Below are 22,400 nucleotides of genomic sequence, written 5' to 3' on the forward strand. Positions count from 1 at the left end.
ATTGATATCAAAATTTCATTAAAAACCATTAAAAATGTCACAATAACATCAGTACATAAACAATACCATTACAAAATTATAAAAAAATATAAAATGAAAACCGGAAAGAGACACCAAATTTCGTGATTTTTGTCAATAATCATCGGTATATCAATTCAAGGGAATCACATAATGTCCACAATCCAATCAATCAATTCTGGGACTTGGTTCCTTGAATTTGACTTATGTAACAAATGCGTCAACGCGTTTCGGTGTATAATTTCATAAAAACACCTCTTTCAAGACCACACTTTTTTTTATCTCTTTCGTGCTTGCAATATTATTTGGTAAGATTATCTAAGCAAAACAAAACAATACATTTATAAATCAGAATACCAACACATTACATCTACAATCTTTTTTATATAAAAAAACTGTTCAGGCTCTCTAATGTCGATAACGTGCTCAAACTATACCCGACATTGTCATAATATTACATTACATCCTATCTAGGCCCCTGATGCCGTTTATTGTTAACATGGTTAAACACACTTAAGAAGAGATATTGCTTCACCAATCTTCAAAAAAATGCATTTAAAAAAAAAACAATAACGGACTTCTTTTTTTAATAACTCTAAAGACATTAGGTGGTGTGTATAGACTTCCTATCCAAACCCCAAAGTCACCCCCAATCCATGGTTCTATTGCTCGTCCCATATCTTCCATGTCATGTTTCATCATGCATTCAAACATTCTCCATGCCACATACCTAATGCTACAGGACTCTGTATATGTCCGGTGTTGCTGTTGGTTAAGATTTTATTCGCTCGTGATCCCACTAGTGTTGCTAGGAAGGAGAGTGTGGGGCGAACTGCTTTAAATGTTTCAACCCCACACACGTTGCTTTAAGAAAAAGGTAGAACGGGCTTGTATTAGTATTATAGTAGATTACCATTAACCAACCAATTGTCATGGGCGGTGAATGTATGGATGTACAAATGAAATGTATTTTGAGTTTTGATCCCATTTTATATTTACTTGTTTATTGGTGAGAAGCCACATTAAAAACACTTACCTACAGAGGACTCCAGAATCAAATTTATTGTGTGTAGTAACATCATCCACTGGATTGGCTGCACACAACATTAAATGAATTACTGACCATCATTTACTAATGCCACCTGTTGAACATGACAAATTGCAATACCAAAAATCAGCTTGTCATGAGGTGTCAAGAGTGTTGAAGAAACTGAAGCTTTTGATCATTGATGAGATGAGCATGGTCCTAAACTTTATGCTTATTGTATGAGTACACTTGAGAATGCAACAGCTCTACTGCAACTTACCCCTGTCAGAGGATAGCCTGTTTTCAAGGCGATATAAAAATCTGGCTAAACTTTGAATATAAGGTACTACTGAGGAATATGCTTCAAACATCTGACATGGAATATGGAAATATTCTGAGGGACATTAGAGTAGGAGTTCAGACAACGGAGGGGAAACATACCTTAGAAAGTCGTCTTACCAACAAACCTTTCTCTAAGAACACAGCTGGCAAATCCATAGTCTGTGTAATGCCTACACTTCAAGAGTGCTCAAATTTCTAATGAACAATTACTAAAACTGAAGAAAGAAGACATTTTGGAAGTTACAGCTATTGACAAAATGGAACACCAGAGAGTAATAATACTGCTAAGTGGAAAGCTACACACAAAATTGGATTCATTAGGGAAATCTGTAGCCAAGAATGCAGGATTAGAAAAGTGTTTACATGTATGCAAAAACTGTACAGAGACATTTCAGTGTGGAGGAAGGATTAGTAAATGTTCCTTTGAGTAAAATGATTCATTTCATTAATTTTTCAAATAGGGATGAGGTTCAATACTTAGCCATAACATTTGATCGGATTGATGGTGTGAAGCAGATTGGTCAATGTGTAGTACTTTTTTTGCTTGTAAAAGACATATGTCCAGAGACAACAGTCCCCAGTGTCTCTTGTGTACGCTGTAACTATCCATAAATCTCAAGGTTTAAGTGTAGACCGAGCTTTTACTAAAATTGGTAATACTGTGTTCAAAAAAGTTGTGTCAACGTTGCATTGTCTCAAGTAAGAACATTGTCCTGTTTGTTTTTGGTTGATTTTGATGACAGAAAACGCTAGTGCAGATGCAAATATTGTCCGAGAGTACAATTGGTTAAGAAGTGTGTATGCTCCTCAATTAGAACAGTATTCCATTTATGAAAAACTGGTAGACTGTCAAAAGTGGAAGCTTACAAAAGAATCTACAGATGTCGTTGAAAAGAAAAAGAAAAAGAAAAAGAAAGATGTTAAGAAGAGAAAACTGGATAATGTGGGAGAGATTGTAGGTTACCAGTAGTCAAACAGTTCTGGTGTTAACTGCTAAGCAAATGTTGTTCTCTATGTACTGTTCATTTACCCCATCTTAAAAATCATTAGAACAGAAAGCACAGAAGAGATTAGGTTCTGCACTGTGTTCTTTGCAACAACATTTCCTTAATACATTGTGCTTTAGGCACTTCGAAATATAGTAGCTATATTTAGTTGGTCAGTACTATTTACTCAGAATAATCAGAAGATGCAGAGGAATTTATAATGGTCTTGCTTGGTGATTTAGAAGAAGAAACAAACATAGCTTACTTATTTGGACTGAATTACAAATAGAACCATGACTGTGAAAATTGCTCTTTTATGTCTTCCACTCAAATTAATTCAGAGAGATATCTGTACTTAACACTACCGGATTCCAAAACTGCGCCTCTTGACAGATTGATTAAAACAGCTAACCAAAATATTAAGTACCCAAATTGTAGATCAGAGGTTATGCCTACATTCCATATACAAACAAGCGGAAAACATTATATTAATGCTGCAACGATCCAAAGCAGATGGACCTAATTGGAAACCAAAATTACAAACGCCGAAGCAGTACAAATATCAATTTCTAGATGGACTTACACTACTATGGCTGTTATATTTCTTGAAGTATTTAATGTGACATCTGGACACTATACTGTCTCTCTAAAGAGTAAAACTGGATGGATGGAAGGCAATGACAGCAACCTTAAGTTCAAACCAAAACTGCCTTTCAAACTAAATTCTAACCTTTTGTTTCTTCAACCAAAGTTCTACGGCGTATTTCTGTGTAAAGAAAGTAATGTAGGTATTTTTTTCTACATGGGACATCAGTGTTTTAGACTTCATTTGGTTTATCAGGGGACATGTCTGAAAATTTCTCCAAAATTCAAGGGTCCTTTTTATCGTCCACAAAGGAGTTAGTATAATATCTAAATACTACACTCTCTAATTAAAGTGGGAAACTGGATGGATACACGGCACAGGAACCTTAAACTGAAAGAAAATCTGCCTTTCAAACAACAAAAATGTCACCTTTTGTTTCTTCAACCAAACTTCAATGTACTATTTGTGGGAAAAAAGTAATGTATGTGATTTTGACTACACGGATCATCGGAAGTTTAGACTTCATTCAACAGAGCTGATGTTTTCAAAAGGATCTCCAAAATTCAAGTGTTCTTGCTATTTTATAGTAGTTTTCTACATGGTATAATAATAAAACAAATATTGTTAAGTTGGGTTTGTTTAGAGTAGTGTAGTATATGTAGAAAGCACACTGATTAACAAAATGTAGTGAGTGCAATGCATAGTGTCACTTAATTACAGTGATATACTGTGCAGTTTTTTTCCCGACAATCAATATGATTGATTGTTTCCCCACTGTTCAAGGATAAAGCTTCATATAGTACACCTTTTCAAGTGAACAAATGTGAAAGCTGAGAACAGTAAAAAATGGAAAATAAAATGTGTTACTAAATTGTGATATACTGTAACAGAATAAGCAAAGTGTACTATTAAGTTTCTGGCATTTTGTGAATCAAATACTGAATTATATTATATTCTTTTTGTTTAACTACAGTATTTGCACTGATACATCTTTTGATCTGTTGATATGCTTAGAGTGCCACAGGAATACTTGTTTGACATACTAATGGAGAGAGGATCTTCATGTTTAAAGAGTACTTTATATCTTATGCCACCAGTTTTTTTTGCCAGGAAGGAATGTTGAAAAATTCTCATGCAATTGATAGTCGCTTTGCTGTGCTGTGGCAACTGATCCTCACTGCCATCAGATGACATGTAATTTACAAATGGCCAAGTGCTGAATTGTGAGCCGGGTAAGTTGTAATATTGATTGTGATTATTTTTCCTCACTGTTGATAAATAAAGATTTATAAAATACATTGATTATGGTATACAACTTCAAAACCAGAAAACAGTAAAAAAAAAGGGTAAAAGAAAATCCATTAGTAAAATGAGAACTACTATTACAGATACTCACTTATGCAGTGATATAGCAACTCAAAGACTCACTCACTTATAGAGCTGCTCGTACATCCTGTCTCTATCTCATACAACTACTTGCACACAGTCACCTATACAGCAACTGGTGCACCCACTCACACACTGATACAGTCACTCACACACCCAGTCACTCATCAATACAGTCACTGATTGTAGGAAGGTGGCTCTGTAAGGTAGATGGTGTCAGGCTCTCATAAACCATGAGATGAAAACTCCTCAGAATCCGGGTGATGCATAAAATGTCCAACTCTTGACATCCCCAACTCTGATAGTAATGTCACAGAGGATTAGCAGGGAATAAGAAACCTGGAAAACAAAGAACAATACAATGAAGAAATGCATACACAATAGCTACTCTCATATGATCTCACTAAGAGCAAACTATACCTCTTTAATATGACGTATTTCACACCTGGACTCCTTCACTTTGAAGACTACAATTCCTCCTGGTTCATATTCCAAAAACATACAAACAAGTAATTAACTATGATCTCACCTTTCAATCAGAACTGAAAAACAGCAATACACTATATGACACAAATACATAACAATTCCATAACTTCAAAAATAGACTAATGAGAGAGCGTCCAAAAAACAATTGTAAAGAAAACGGAACAGTTCAACAGATGCCTTTTCAATTCAAAAGCACTGCATACTTAAAGTTTGGAGTATTCATTGTATCTAGACCATGTTTCCAGCGAGGTTGACAAATGTATTTAAATAAGTCAGCTGAGAGGATAATACAGGCTTTGACTAGGAGTGAAACAAAGGAGAAAGATTGTTTTAATTAATTTAGTCCGAAATGCTTGAATCGGTCACAGAGCAGACTTCCTATCTGGAAGCGAGTAATCCCCACTGGAGGCTATGGAGTCCTAATGGTAATAACTCCTTACCGCTACTTGACAGGAGGCACAAACAAAAGAGAGAGGTGCAGAACAATAATTACTGCAACAATGAAGGGCGAGGACTGAAGAAATCCTCCGCCCGCAACACAGGAGGCATTCCTTAAAAATAAAATGACGTCTACGCAGTTCAGAACTCCACCATTAGACATGGACTGGCTGAATGCAACCACACAGCAGGAACTTCAGAAGCCCTAGTGAGGCAAGATGGCGTCAGTGTGATCGGCAGCTAAAAAGCACTGCTCCGTGAACCCGGAGCCCTGTACCTGTCTTTATGGATATGGATATACAGATATAAGAATATGCGGATATGGATATAGGCATTTAGAAATATTCTAGGAGTGAACATCGTGTACTGAGTACTAGTATTGAGCGTACCTTGTGTCTTGTGCTACCGGCAGTGTGGGTGACCTTGCTTATCCCGCTGGTCCCGCTGCTGCTTCACGTCTTTCACGTTTTTCACAAACCATCACAAACCTTCTCCTGCTGGGCTCCGGCGTTGGATGTCGGGGAACTTGGACGAGGGTAAAAAACTTCAAGAGGTGCCGAGTTGAGCTGCAAGTAAGGGCTGATCGTGACCCAGGAAACAAAGAACTAGGACCAGGACAAGAACGAGCACAAGTAAGAATGGCAGGGCAGAGGGTGGGGGTGGGGGTGCGAGCTAACCGGCAGCCAGACCGAGGTATCAAATGAAAACGCACAAAACACACAAAGTATACAAAGAACACAGAGACGACCAGAAACAAGGGGGTCTAAAAGCAAGGAAGACAAAGATATAGATATGGAGTGTTTGCAGTTTAGCGATAAAATGGAACTGTTAGCAAAAAAGGCAAAGAGACTTTAAACAATTAAAAACTTGACATCGGGTGCAAAAATTAGCGGGCAGTTAACCGACGCACAACCTCGGATCTCTAATATCTTTAGCCCAATGACCAAAGAAGGATGTGACCTGGAAGGAGATGGGGGTTAGGCAAAAAGCTAAACAGTAAGACCAAAATACCGGGTGTGCAAGGATTGAACATCTCTGCCAATACTGGGAGACAGAGGGTTCAGAAAGACATATCAGCAACCGAAATTAGTGAAACAGCCGAACCCGCAGCAGCAGTGGCAGAAATGGCGGCAGGGCTAGCAGTTTCATCTCCCCTTCAGAACATTGTCACAGATATAAGAACAGATATATCTGCAAGCTTAGAAACGGAACCAGGCCCAGATCACGACCCAGGCACTTTAGAGCAAATATCGGAGATAACTTCGGACAACAATATGTCACAAGAAGGCTCGGGGTAAAATATGAACTCAACAAATCAAGCCATACGATCAAACCCCCTCCCTCACAGTAAGAGACCTCAATCCCATCTCCAAGCCACAGATTCTGAAATATACGAAACAGGCGTATCTACCGCTAGCGAGCCGCAAAGACTAGATCAAGCAAGCGCAGAATCTTCAGACTGTTCAGATCTAAACTCAAAAAATCTGAACGAATCTATGAAAGGTAACACCACAAGAAAGAAACAGGAAAAAAAGAAAAGAAGACAAAAAAGACAAAGTAAACTAATGCATGAGGATACTACTGCCCAGTGTAGTAATACAGATCATATCGAACAATTTGATCATAGATTGAGGAACCCATTTTCACAACTCACAACCCAATTGGACCATAATCTATGTTTCTTGGGAGATTCCATAGTGAGCGATTACAAGCAATCTGATAATGACGGTTGTACCGGAAAGAAAGCAGAACCTTCTCTGAGCGATGTCCTAAATTCAAGTAAGAATTTCCAAGAAGACGTCAAACTGGACAACAAGAAGAACCACCCCGCCATCCAGAAACTTCAAGGAGCAATTAAAAAAGTGGGACACACTTGTACGGAGATATCGGACAGAATGGCTTTGGTAGAACTACGCACAGAGAACCTTGAGAAAGACGTCTCCCCTCTCCAAGCACAGGTAAAAGAACAGGAGGGAATTGTAAAAGACTTGATGCTGAAAGTCGAAGACCAAGAAAACAGAGCTAGGCGTAATCATTTACGCTTTCTTGGAATTCCCGAGGGAGTAGAGGGGAACGACCCAAGGAGCTACATGACATCTCTTCTTAAAGAAACATTTCCAGAACTACAATCTTGGGAATGGGACAGAGAAATACAGCGTGCTCATCGCTTCCCATTAAATCTCCCAAAACGAACTCAAACATCAACACAATATCCAAGAGCAATACTGTTATATTTTGGGAACTTTCTTTTGCACCAAGCTATTTTTGAACAGGCACGGCCCACAAGTAAAAGATAGCATACAGGCTTCATGTTCTTTAGCCGACCTGATTTCGCTCATGCTACACTGGAATGAAGGTGGAGGATGAGACAACTTTTCACTACCTTTGAGCAAATTGGCGCTACTGTATTTCTACAGAACCCGCCACGACTAAAGATAATCCTCAACGGAGTAACTTGAAGCTTTACTAGTGAAATTCAAGCACAAGCATATTTAAAGGAAATTGCAGACTCAGGAAGAGACAAATCTAAAAAATAAACAGAGTAAATAGAAAGCATAACCACAACATTTTATCCATATCTTCAGCGATAAGATCAGAAGACCGAGAAATGAGAGGGGAGGAGAAGGGAAGAAGAGGGGGAGGGAAAAAAGAGAAGAATAAAAAAGTAGATTCCCCCCCAATTTTGTTTTTTTCCTCTCTCTCCCTTTCCCTTTAGTGGATCCAGGGATCTGGTCGTGGAGCCGCTTGAGGCATGCTGATTACCCAGATGCCCACACCCTGGTTGTCCCGGAACCAGGAAGCCTCAATTGGTGGTAGAGGGTGGTGGGTGGGTTTTAGGGGAGGGGGTGCAGGGTTTCTTAGGAGGTGGTCAGGGAAGAGGGGAGGGTGAGGGCATACAGGCACGGAATCAGGACAGGAGCCTTAGCCAGGGCTATAACCAGGACCAGTATCCCGGAATTTAAAATTCTAAAATCAGGCAAGGCAGGATCTATTTGCATGAATGGCTAAATTAAAAATATTAACCATCAATATCTGTGACCTCAACGACTCGAAGAAAAGACAGAGAACAGCAATAGGTCTCAAATCAATTGGGGCGGAAATTGGATGTCTTCAAGAGACCCATGTGGAGGGGTCCCAAAGGCATCTCCTGAAAACTCTTGGATACAGATTGGTCACAGCTACAACACAGGCAAATAAAACAAGAGGTGTGGCTATTTTGGCAGGTGGAGGGTGGCTCCAATTTACGAGATAAGCTGCTGATAAATTAGGACGTTGGACAATTACGGAGGGCCAATACGGTGTTGGAAATAAAGTAACTATCTGCACTGTGTATGGGTGTGTTACAGACCATTCAGACTTATTGGAATTTATGTCTAATGAATTAATACACTGGTCATTCACAATGATCGTATCTGGCGATTTTAATCTAAATTTACCATCTGACTGGTCATCGGGGCACAACTTTTTATACCAGGGTAGGAAACCAAAAGTATTTAGAGCCCTAGAGGAATTATGCAATACACATGGGATCTCCGATTGTTGGCAGTTGAAGCACCCAAATAATCCCGGCTTTACTTTCTTCTCTCACCCATATTCTATGTTTGCTAGGCTTGATTACATATTTGCCTCCCACACTAACATATCCAAGTGTTCTATAGATAGATTACCCAGAGTTCTGTCAGATCACAATCCCCTAATTTTAAGTATTGACACCTGGAAGATTCAACGGGACCACAATAGATGGACATTCGAAAGGGCTTTATTGGTAAATTAAAAATATTGTCAGCTCATGGAAAACTGGATTCCATAATCTGGGTAGTGCTCCATTGGGAGTGGTTTGGGACGCACTCAAGGCGGGAATCAGGGGAGAAACTCTTAGATTCTCAATTAAGAGCAACCAAGAGGCGAAACAAAACTTTAAAAATCTGCAGGAGAATCTATCAATAAAGGAAGAATATCTTATAAGAGCAGTCCAGGGGGGCTCAGACATTGAAGGGGCAGTACGAGATATATCCATCGATAGGAACAAAATAGTAGAGATCTTCACTGGAAAAGCAATATGCAAAGCCACTTTGAACAAAGAGAAAGCATATGAATTAAGTGAACAGGTAGGACACCTACTAGCAGTCCGAACAAGACAGCAGAGCATGGAAAACATGATCAGAGATCAGAGACCCTAGTAAGGGCCTTACACAAGACCCCAAAGATATTAGGGATTCATTCCAGAATTATTATGAGGATTTATATACAGAGACTAACAAAAGCCAGTCCAAAATTTATGAATATCTAGATTCAGTCATGGGGATTCAGCTCCCACAAGCCGATAAAGACACCCTGGCAGAGATACCACAATGGGTAGAAATCCTTCATCAATAAACAGCCTTTCACCCGGAAAGACAGCTGGTCTAGACGGAATTCCCACGGAATTTTGTGCTAGATTTCACAAGCCACTGAAAGGAATTTTAACTGAATTAATGACTCATATTTACCAAGGAGGGCGGCCACCGGAATCTTGGTCTCACGCCAAAATTATTGTATTCGTAAAGAAGAATAAAGACCCCACAGAGCTAAGGGCCTACCGCCCAATCACGTTAATAAATAGTGACTCTAAAATCTATTCTAAATTGCTAGCTATTTGACTCGCCCCAGTAATACATAAGATTATCTCAACTAGGGAACACGGGTTAGTTCCAGGCAGATCTACCACTGATCATATTCAGAGGGTGATCACACTCTTTGACATAGCAGAAGTAGCAGGAGACCCTATGGTGCTTATATTGTTAGATGCAGAAAAGGCCTTTGATAGGGTCTCCTGGCAATATCGTTGGACTGCTATGTCAAAGAGTGGGATCGGGGATCAATTTATCAATGCTGTTCGCATGTTATTTGTCAATCCGGAAACCGTGGATATGATCAACGGGGAAATATCAGATAACATCAAAGTGACTAGAGGGACAAGGCAGGGTTGCCCTTGCTCCCCTCTATTATTCGCTATATTTATAGACCCGTTTATTTGCAGGCTAGAATCCAACTTAACCATAACACCTATGAGGACCCCTAACGGAGAAACCAAGACCCTGGCGTACGTGGACGACATTGCAATAGTCACAACCAACCCAAACGAAGCAGTTAATTATTTGGAAGAGGAAGAAAGTCATTTTGGAGAAATCTCCGGCTACAAACTGAATCAACATAAAACCCAGATCATAATCAACAATAAAAGCAATTATAATGACTTTTGGATAGTTGATAATGCACTGTACTTGGGAGTAAATATTTCCTCAACATTAAATAATCTGGTTAAACTTAATTTGAACCCACTTATGAAACAAGCAGAAAGAAGTCTTAGTAGATTGCATAATTTACATCTAACTATTATTGGGAGATGTAATCTAATTAAAATGTTATTTTTTCCCAAATTCTTATATTTTTTGAGAACTATTTGTTTAAACTTTGACCCACAGATCTTTAAAGAAATTGATAATATTTTCTCTCATTTTATTTGGGGGTATAGCAGGTCACGAAGAGCTTATAGATACATCACCCTACCGATGGAAAGAACCTAATTTTAAAGCTTATTGGTGGGCTACAATACTTAAACATAGCAAGGCACTTCTGATTCCTAATAGAGACCCCGATCAAAAGAGGGGAGTCCCAACTCCACAGGAACTTATCCTTGGTAAAGAAATGGGAGAACATCTGTGGCGATTGACATACGATTGTCATTTCAAAAAGGTTTGTTTCAAAATTCTAAAAGTAATCTACACTGCATGGAATCATGTATGTAAACTTCTCGGGATCGGAAGGTTTTCTTATTATATGACTCTCCACAGAAATAACAACCTCCCAAAGATCTTTACGGACACATGATGGGTCCGGTCGGGCATTACGCAATTTGGATCATTTTATAACTCAGTAGGTTTTAGTTAATTTGAAGAGATAAAAAATAAATATGGTCTAGAACATCGAGACTTTTTAAAATGTCTACAAATAAGAGATTTTATAATGAAAAAAGGGAGCGGTAGAGCTGCATTGTAGAGAATCCAGACAATTGAATTAGTCGTCCAAAATACCAGAGTCAAAATTGGGGAAATATATAATAATTTAATAGCTGGATTGCCTGATGACCTGGATAAACATATCCGTAAATGGCAGAACAATATAGATATACCGGAGAGCTCAAGTCAGAGGGCATTCGAACTTTCCCAAAAGCTATTAATGTCAACCAAATTGCAAGCTCAGTTTTATAAAACCTATTTCCAATTGTATTATACCCCCAACAGAATAGCTAAATGGAGTACGGGCAAAGGGGCGCAGTGTCCACGATGTGCAATACCAGAGGTAGATTTAATACACATGTTCGCTACATGCAAGACACTTAGCCCCATCAGACGGGAAATCTCTATCTTTCTTACAGGAATCTTTGAAACAAGAATAGAGATCTCAACTGCGAAAATATTGCTAGGGGCAGGCGGGGATACTTGAACAGATATAATGAAAGACTTTTGTTTGTTTCAATGGCAGTGCTCAGAATTTGCCTGGCATCGGTCTGGTTAGACCCACACCCATCAACATTCCAGCAATGGCGGGCACGAGTGCTAGCAACATATAGCTTAGAGATAGCTATTTACAACAGGAAGGGAAGGAATAAGAAAAGGAAGGGATTAGAAATATGGGATCCCCTATCATGATGGCTAGAATGTCCTGTTCAACAAAATTACGTGGGATACTGGTTTAAATATGATTGAAATATTTTGGAATATGTATAATACTACCTTTGCACCTGTCAATGTATGTATATATACATTGAAAATGCCTGTATGGGGAGGGGTGGGGGATGAGGTATTGTTTGGTTAAAAAAGTGAAAAACACCTCAACAAAGAATTGTTTTAAAAAAAAGAAACTTCAGAAGCCCACGAACGAGGATCACAGGAGGGCCTTTCAGTACAACTGAACTTGCTCACCTGAGACAACTTCCTGGAAACATCAGAATGCCGGTTGGCATGCAGATGTAACCTTTATTGAATACTCCTCCCCTCTCACCCATAGCCATCTGGGAGAGGTAGTTCCAGAGGAGTGTGAACTTTCTAGGCTCTAACAATTATGAATCCCGACAGATAGCACCTTACTCTCTGTTTATGGTAGTGTGGGTGAGAAGTAAGGCTTTATCAGAGGGTAGTGTTAAGCATTTGTTGTACACACTCATCAGCAAATGATTGTCAAACACTCAAAGACTGAACTCAAACCAATTTTGTTTGCATAAAAGTATTCTTTTAGGTATTTTATCTCCTAGATCCAAGCAAGCCTGGCACAGGTAAGTGATTAATACTTTGCAGTAATAATATAGTTTTAATTGCAGTTGTGTATATATACTTTGGTTTGATTACAGTAGAATCATTGGTAATGCAATGTTTTGAAATTGTGTGCATGTACTTTGTATTGTCACAGGGATTCTGCTCCTACACAGAACTGTGCACAGAGACCCAGGACCTCAGTGAATTGTTGTGTACCAAAAACTCACCTTAGTGCCTAGAAACCCTAACCAGCTAGCATCAGTGTCACATTAGCTCAACGTCCTATAGCAAAGGAACCAATGATTAGACAAACCAGAACATGCGACTTAGGTTATACTCAGGAATGGTGGAAGGCAACAACACTCTTTCATTATACTCTCATACCAGTCGACAACAGGAGTAAAAAAGAGACATGTGAAAGGTTAAAATATTTATTTTAACGACGTGCTCTAAGATGCAGTATCTTTGCTAACATAAGCAGACATATGATTAGAAATAATATGATCAGCATTGTTACAATTCCATAAAACACAGAAGGAGAAATTATATTACAATGATGGTGAAAAAAGGTCTTATAGAGCCTAGCATATCACCCTCCCTACCTAGGAATTATGTTTTATAAATTATAGAAGGTCTCTCAGGCTTGTTTGGGGAACCCCATACCTCCAAGATCAGCAGGTGTGTATCACATCAGGATCTACAAAAGTTCTCCGGAAAAACGGGATTCTTCCAAGTGTCTGACATCTTAGTTACAGTGCAATATTAAAGGAGTCAGAATCACGATGGCTGCAGCTGCATGTATGTTATGGCTAAAACGTGAGCCGATCAGCCAGAATAACAGCTAACTTATTATGATAGCTTGGAGGCTTTAGCACTCAGGGGCATATTACCAACAACTAGCGATAAATATCGCTGTGTTGGCTTAGCGGCAATATTTCTATCGCTGCCCTTCACCCTTTTTTATCGCTGAGATACCTTGCTATTAGCAAGGTTTATCTCAGGAGCGATAAAAAACAGGCGAAATGCGTGAATATCGCTGTCAATACAGCGATATTCAGGCATTACTGTGACAATGCTCTTAGCCATGTTATCCACCTCTCATTGGATAACATGGCTAAGAACTGGTCAGGACAGGCGTTAGCTTTTGGAGATATTTGCGCTTAGCGCGAATATTTCCAAAACAACGCCTGTGTTGATCATAGGAGATAGCGATGTTAGCGACTGTTTTCAGTTGCTAACATCTTGGCACGCCCACTTTGCAGGTCATTAGCGATAATTATCGCTGACATGCAAAGTGGGCCCCTAAATGTCCACTATCGCCTACAAGCTGTCGCTAACTGGTGTTAGCGACAGCTTGGTAACAGGGCGATAAAATTATCGCCGCATTAGTGGGAAAAAGTCCCGCTAATGCGGCGATAATGGCCCTTGGTAATATGCCCCTCAGTGTGCAGATTAGAGTCACGATGTAAGTCTAGGGATGCTGAAAACAAGCCGTTCTCATGTGAAGCATTTTACGCAGCCTAACCTACAACAGTTATATGCAGTGTTGTGTGCAAAAGCAGCAAAAAAGTAAAATGGTGTTTAAACTTCTAATAAGCCTATACTAACATTGCAATGTGCGCAATAAGGCCCAACCCTCATTACAGTATTGGCTTCTCAATAGGATGTCAAGTAGATTTCATTACAGATTACTTTTCTTACACAGTATAGTATACCTGGATATTACACTGGGGCATTTCCTGTAAACAGGTAAGTAAAAGCATTTTGGTTATTTGGTTACAGTTTTAGAGACTTTTATAGATTTTCCAAATCCACACTTAGAAACGTTTTCACAGAAAACATTCAATGTTATCCTATGGGAGGAAATAGTGTTATCGGTTAACACGTAAATACTTTGTTGTGGGAGTTGGGTTTCTGAGGTTAGACTTAGAGGTCCCCCAAAGTTAAGGGTGGACCCTCAGTGGCACTAAGGCATCTGGTTGCAGAATGCTGAGGTTCAATGTTATCCAATGAGGGATAGGGGGCCTCCGGTTGGTGGCTTCTCACGAGCAGGCTACAAGGTTGTGGTAGCAAAGCTCCTGGCCTTAAGCTCAGGGCAAATTGGGGTTAAAGATAATACCAAAGATACACCCTCAGTGGCACTAGGGCAGCCGGGTGCTGGATGCTGGTTTGTCGGCTGGTGCCCTGTTACTTTCAATGGGGAGTCTCCTGTTAACGCACTGCAGGCTCAGGAACGAAGGTCTTCTGGGTGCGACCACCACTTGGAGAGGTAAGTTGGGGTGCTGGGGGTTGGCTAGACACCATCGGTTGGGCCACCTAAGGCCATGGGGCGCTGGATGTAGGCGTGTCTTTTAGGGTCAGATCTTTTTACCAGCTCCTGGTCGTGGTTGGGGGACCTTCTGGATTGAGGCTGCAGGCATCGGCTGGAGGCTTTAGGCAGGTCAGCGATCACTGGATCCCAGATGTGGATCACCTGGGATAACTCCTCATGGTATTGGGCCACTGGAACTTGGGCCATGGGTGTTGGGTGCAGAGTGGTGCAGACTCACAGATTTTGCTAGAGCTGGAGTCTGTGGGTGAACAAATCCGGTGTTCAAGGGAGACAAAGTCTTTTCCTTGGAAGGCAGGGCAGATAGTCTGGGTTTTAAAGGTTGCTGGCTGTAGGACACACCAGAGCTTCGCTTCTGCAGGTTCTAGGTGGTGACAGGCCGGTACCGCTGGGGACAAGTCAGTGGGCGTCCACTTCTTCTTAGCTTTGGCAGGACTCTTTGGTCCTTCTTCTTCTTCTTCTTTTCTTCTTGTGGTTTCTTGTCCCTTCCTTGGGGTGGGTACACCCCCTATTATGCCACCCTCCAGAGGAAGGGAGATTGTGCCTCACTCTGTTTGGCAGGGTCCCCCCATCTGCAAGATGACGCAGACTTAGCATTGTGCTTCACCTCTCCTGCCCCACCTGAGGGGTAAAGTTGGCAGAGGTGGGCACACCTCCCTTCCTCACTTGGTTTTCCTGCCGGTTCTCTTGCCCAAAGTGGGGGTCAGAACCGGTGGTGACCAGTTGCTGGAACCAGAAAAAGGCCTGGGGAAGCTCACAGAGGTGGCACGCCTTTGAAGCTTCCACTTCGTGGACCCTGCCCATCCTGGGGCAGGAGACTTGGCACCTCGTCCCAGGATTTGCATTGTATCAGACACCCGAGGAAATCCGGCTCTTGACCCAGGTGTCCAGAAACATGTTTGGTGGTGGCAGCTGGGGAGTAGCCACTTAGCCTGGACACTAGTGTTGGGTCTTTTTTTAGGGGGGATCTCTAAGATGCCCTCTGTTAATTTTTCATTAAATCCCACACTGACATCAGTGTGGGTTTAATGTGCTGGGAAGTTTGATACCAAACTTCTCAGTTTTCAGTAAAGCCATTATGGTATTGTGGAGTTCATACAGACAAACTCCCAGCACTATATACTCATAATGGCATCACTGCACTTACAATGTTTAAAAAATGGCTTAGACACTGTAGGGGTCCAGGGCTCATGCACCTGTACCCTCACTACTGGTATAGTGTACCCAGCTAGAGGGGTGTCTGATTTATGCCAGGGTAGTGGGTTGTAGGCATCGCACACAGGGATGTGTGCCATGTCGATTCTTCACTTTGTTCTGCATCAAAACACGCAGCCTGCAAAGGCAGTGTGTGAGTGTAAAGATGCAGGGCCTCTAAGGGTGGCACAAAAAGTGCTACAGCCCTTAGAGGCCTTCCCTGGTCACAGTGCACTGGGTATAAGGAAACAACTGGTAGCAAGGAATAGACAGGGTGCACTAACTCAGTTTTAGGGCATATTGAAGATTGTAATATCGAAGTACTACTAAGGGTGGAAAACGGGAGAGGCTACCAGGTTAACCCACAATTCCCAGGATGGGAATATAAGTAACAGAAGAAATTATTCCTCCCTGAGCAAACAATAAAGTTACAACACAGCACCGAGACCGCCCTCATCGCAGCCACCGGTGACATCAGGACCCTAATGGACAACGTAGAGACAGCCGCCCTCCTCCTCCTCGACCTCTCGGCAGACTTAGACACCGTCTGCCACCGCACCCTAATAACCCGCCTCTACAACACCGGGATCCAAGGAAAGGCCCTAGACTGGATCACATTGTTCCTCTCCGACAGAACCCAGAGAGTCCGCCTCCCACCCTTCCGCTCCAAGGCCTCCAAGATCATCTGCGGCGTACCCCAGGGCTCCTCACTCAGCCCTACTCTCTTCAACATCTACATGAGCCCCCCTCGCCGCCATCGCACGCAAACACAACATCAACATCATCTCTTACGGTGATGACACCCAACTGATACTCTCCCTCACCAAAGACCCCTCATCGCCAAAGCCAACTTCCAGAACGGAATGAAAGATGTAGCAGAATGGATGAAACTCAGCCGTCTGAAACTCAACTCGGACAAGATGGAAGTCCTCATCCTCGGACAATCCCCATCCGCCTAGGACGACTCCTGGTGGCTCACGACGCTGGGCACCGCACCAATACCCACGGACCACACACGCAACCTGGGATTCATCCTGGACTCTTCCCTCACGATGACCAAGCAAGTCAACGCAGTCTCGTCCTCATGTTTCAACACCCTCTGCATGCTCCGAAAGATCTTCCGGTGGATCCCCACTGAAACCAGAAAGACGGTCACCCAGGCCCTCATCACCAGCCGACTGGACTACGGAAACGCCCTGTACGCAGGAACCACAGCCAAGCTTCAGAAACGCCTTCAACGCATACAGAACGCCTCCACACGACTCAACAGCCACATATCTGCCCACCTGAGAAACCTGCACTGGCTCCCCGTCAGCAAGAGGATCACGTTCAGGCTGCTCACCCAGGCACACAAAGCGCTCCACGACTCGGGCCCGAATACCTCAACAACCGCCTGTTGTTCTACACTCCCACCCGCCAGCTTCGCTCCACCAGCCTCGCCCTCGCCACCGTCCCTCGGATTCGCAGAACCACCACCAGAGGAAGATCGTTCTCCTACCTGGCTGCAAAGACATGGAACTCCCTCCCCGCACACCTACGACTGACCCAGGACCATCTCACCTTCAGGAAACACCTCAAGACCTGGCTATTTGAGCAGTAGCGGCACCCCCCCTCCCTTCAGCGCCTTGAGATCTCACGGGTGAGTAGCACGCTTTACAAATTGATTGATTGATTGATACAAATAATCACAAAGGTAATGGTAACAAGCTGATAATTGTGAGATTAGAACCAATGAATATTTTCATGTAGTTCAAAGTAAGGTGTTGTTCAAATCATGTTCTTCAAATTCTTCTTGTTCAATTGTTCTTTATTCCAGTTCCAAAATTGCAAAATTCAAATCCATAGAACAACCACAACAGCCTGTTCAATTGTTCTTTATTCCAGTTCCAAAATTGCAAAATTCAAATCCATAGTGTTGATTGTGTGAGCGAGGAGCAGAAACAGTGGTAAGGAAGAATGTACCATGAACGTTTCGAGAATGCATACTACAGGATTGGAGAACTCTTTGGTGTGTATATGGGTACGTCCTGATCTGGAAACGGTGTACTCTACAAGATCGGACACCATTTATCTTTGGATCAAAGGGGTGGGCTCTTCCTCTATTTATGATAGAAAGGCATCAAACCTATCATCAAAGGCATCAAACCTATCAAATCCATTTGTTTCTGTGTCACATGGGATTTGTGGCACTGTCACGACCTTCATAATGATTTTCTCTTCAATTATTATAGAACTTTTACTACTTTCTTTGTAAACCTTTTACCTTACAAAAACCTTTAAGGTATCTATATATGTGTTTTACTACTGCCAAAATCACGCCAGTCACAACGCTCTTGTAACTCCAGACATACTTGACGGCATAGGTCGTGATGAAATTGCGATTCCAGTAAGTAAGTAAGTAAGTCATATTTTTATTGTTTTAGGTTAATAAAAACCGTTACAAAAATACATTGAAATACAGTCTCCATAAGAGAAATTAAGAGAAAACCTTAAAAACAGGAATTAAAGGAAATAGCAATTATAAAAGCAATAAAACATAGTACGAGTATATTGTTCGAGGGTTCTTTGTCCTATCCCGAGGTATCCTCTCGGCCAAGTGCCTGTTTTTTTTGTTTCCATTCTGCTAGTTTCAGGAATTTCACCAGCTTCCCATTTAAAGGGGTGAAACCAGGATCAAAACAGGCAAGGATGGCTTGTCTCCGTGAGCGGACTCCTAGTTCATTGAAGGTGGTTTTCAACAGAGCTACCCTTTCCTCGTTCAGCCTCGAGCAAGTTCATAGTAGATGTTCTAAGTCTTCAGTCCCGATTCCGCAGAGCCTGCATTTGGTCCCGTAGTTCTGTCTCAGCCATGGTGGTAGGTGAGGGATGGCAGGTAGGATCCCAAGCCTGTGTTTGAAAAAAGGCTTCTTTTATTTTCCAGCCATACCCCAGACCAAAATATGCTTGAAGATCTGGTGATTTATATATACACAGGGTCATCCAGGTGTGGCGCCTCTGAGAAAGCCAGGCATTGTCATGCGAGTGACTCTTTAGACTCTTGTTCATTATGCGCTTGAATTGTGCATGAGATAGAGGAGTCTCCCATAGATCTTTCAGTCCTGTGATGGCCAAGGACTCCTCTAAGTATTTTTTCACCGGCATTCTGGCTGAACTTGTCATATCTTTCCAGAGCTGTCGGTTCAAGGTGTGTTCTGAAGAGTTCTTTAATTTATGCCAGCACTTGATGTATGAGCCTCTTCGTGCGAGTGTTTGGCATGTCAGCCCAAATTCCAACCGAATCTGGGCTGGCGAAGTGTACGATGGCAAGTTAAATAGTAGTCTGTAGGCCTTTGAGATAGTTGTATCACAAAGTTTTGCGTCCTTTCCTCTTAGGGCCTCGCTGCCATACGTAATTGATGACTCTATTTTGATTTTTGCTACTCGAAGTAGTGGCAACAGAGTCTCGTCACTCAAGTTGGACTTTAACTGTTTCAGTGTCGTGGCTATTAACATGCCTTTCCTCTTGATGGCCTCTAGTTGATTTAAATAGCAGCCACCTTTGTCGACTTGGATCCCAAGATATTTGTATTCAGAGCAGTTTGAAATTGCTTCTGTGCCAAGCGACCAAGTGTGCGACTATTTGTTCCCAGTTATGGACAGAACTTTTGTCTTGCTGATGTTCACTTCTAATAGATTTTTAACGGCATAACCATGAAGCGTGTTAATAAGATTCTGAAGACCAACTTTCGTGTGGCTGACCAAAACCACGTCGTCTGCGTAGGAAATGCTGGGCAGCTCTTTGCCTCCTAACCGGGGGGCATGGGAATTACAAGCCTCTAAGGCGGGTGGCAGGTCAGCTGTAAAAAGATTGAACAGAGTTGGAGCTAACACGCACCCCTGCTTTAGGCCCTTGGTGGTAGGAATAGGCCTAGAGAGGTGCAAGCCGTTCCCAAGCTTTACCTGGACCCACGTATTCGTGTGTAATTCGATCAGGAGGCTTAGTAGAGGCGAGGGAATCCACCAGGAGGCCAGTTTTCGCCAGAGGATTTCTCGATTGACATTGTCAAAGGCCGCCTTAAAGTCCACAAAGCAGAGATCGAGAGCCTGCTTGGTAACCCTAGCCTTGTCAATGAGCAACGAGATGGTCACCAGGTTGGATGTTGTTCCCATGTCTTTACAAAACCCCATTTGACTAGATGGTATTAAGCTTTGATTTGTAGCCCAGTATCGCAGCTGAGTCAATAGAAGACCAGCAAAATATTTAGCCTCTGTATCAAGGAATGCAATCAGGCGGTAGTTTTTTGGAAGGAGTCTGTCCCCCGCCTTATAAATCGGTGAGATGATTGTGCCCTTCCATGAGACGGGAAGGCGCCCAGAGTTACTAATGGATGAGTAGAGGGGGATCAACTTGTCAGCCCAGTATTCTGGTTCAAGTTTGAAAAGGGCCAGTGGCATACCATTTGGACCAGTTGTGCCATCTTTTCTACCTTTGGAAATTAATTTCGTGATTTGGGCCACAGAGGGTAACAATATGGCATCTTCTCGTGCTGAGCTTGTTTGAGGTTTTCGGCTCTTCAGAAGATTATAAAGCTCCTTTATTTTGCCATCCTGATGATTGAAATGTTCATCGAGAAATAATTCCTAAGTCGATTTCGCTATGTAAGATGTTATACCATTGTTTTTCGGGTTTAATAATTTGTTTATGATCGACCAGAACTGGGCGCTGTTATTGCCCTTGGATGCGTAGTGGAGTTTGGCCCAAAAATCTGCTTCATTTGTTCTTTTAATTGTCCATTTCAGTTTTTTGAGATCCGCACGGTGTTTGTGAACCTCTGCTAGAAGAGTTCCATCCCCCGGGCTTTTCTTCAACTGTCTTAAGGTTTTATTAATCGCTTTTTTGTGTGATTTCATAGCCAGTTTCTGGGTGCTCGAGATCTTCCTTGTGACCCCATGTGCTGGTGCTAAAGAGTGCCGTACGGTTGTCGAGTAGTTGTTTGCAAACTCCATCGTGAATTGTTCCCAGCCTGCTACTGTATTGCCGGAAGGGTAGTTTGAAGTGCTCAGTTGAGTTTTTGCAGCTAGAAGTACCTCAGCAGTATTTGCTACTGACGTTTTGATGTGTTTGAGGTTGATGGAGTAACTATCCTGCGGACCTGTTGCGTTCAAAAGAATATAATCAGGGAGCGCCCCTAGACTGACTTCTTGAGGGCGATGATCGCTGTCACCATTGTCTCCTAAATTGTAGCCTAAAACGTAATGAAATAACGTAAGGGAGACTAACGTATAATCAATTGAGGAGGAAGTCTTGCCTGAGGTGAATGAGGGCACAGATGGTGAGTCCTCTGCTAATCTTCCGTTTAAGACCCTCAGGCCCATGTGTTCTAGGTCTTCCAGTAATGCCTTTGCAGCCTTAGATGCCTTGCATTGGCTGCTGAATGCTTGGGTTGGTATATTCCAGTGGAATGACTGGGCCTGAATGTCGCTGTTAACAGAGGACCCTAAAATACATTGGTTAAAGTCTCCAGACAAAATTAGGTTTGATGATGTTCGAGTAGTCATAACGTTATGTAAATGGTCCATCAAGATATTCCCCTCCTGACTTTTGTTTTTAGGGTTGATGTAGGTGTTGGTCAGCTGTAGCTCTTTCTTCTCGCCCCCGAAGTTAAGTAGTAACTCCACTGTATTTATGGCCAAGGAGTTTGAGCTGAGTGCCCGAGCATAACCAATCGTTGATATTTTAAGATAGGTTGCTAGGCCTCCTGACAGACGACCAAACTTGCTTTTCCTTATGGCTGGGGTATGATGGCAAGTATAGCCCTCTAGATGAATCGGCTCTTCCAGCCAAGTTTCCTGGAGGAGAATAATGTCAAACGCTTTGACATATTTTAGAAAGTCAGAGTCCGCTACTTTGTTGTAGAGCCCGTTGATATTCCATGAGCATAGATCCATGTGTGGTGCTTCCATGCGCAGATCTTTCTCTGTTCGGTATCCTTGTCATTGGTGGTTGGCTTGCGAATTGCATATCCTGATGAGCCGATGTTCAATCGTACGGTGCGTATTTGTCAGCCTTGAGCTGTTTATCAAAGGTGTCGCCTGCGCTACTGTAGCAGAGGAACCCAATGTGCCCCTCAGCACGGACCGTGTCGTTGAAATTGTATTGGGGTGCTGCTGGGGCCTCTCAAGCAGGGGCAGCGGGTATCCTGTGTTGTGGTGGGCAGCTATGTTGATCCCCCATACTTTAAGGAGACCTTGCTCCTTAAGGATTTTGTTGACAATTTCAGGGGAAGCCCATATAGCTTTTGTTGCCTCATTCCCATCCAACCTATCTGTTCTT

The sequence above is a fragment of the Lissotriton helveticus genome, chromosome 2_1 (assembly GCF_964261635.1).
Source record: "Lissotriton helveticus chromosome 2_1, aLisHel1.1, whole genome shotgun sequence".
NCBI lineage: Eukaryota > Metazoa > Chordata > Amphibia > Caudata > Salamandridae > Lissotriton > Lissotriton helveticus.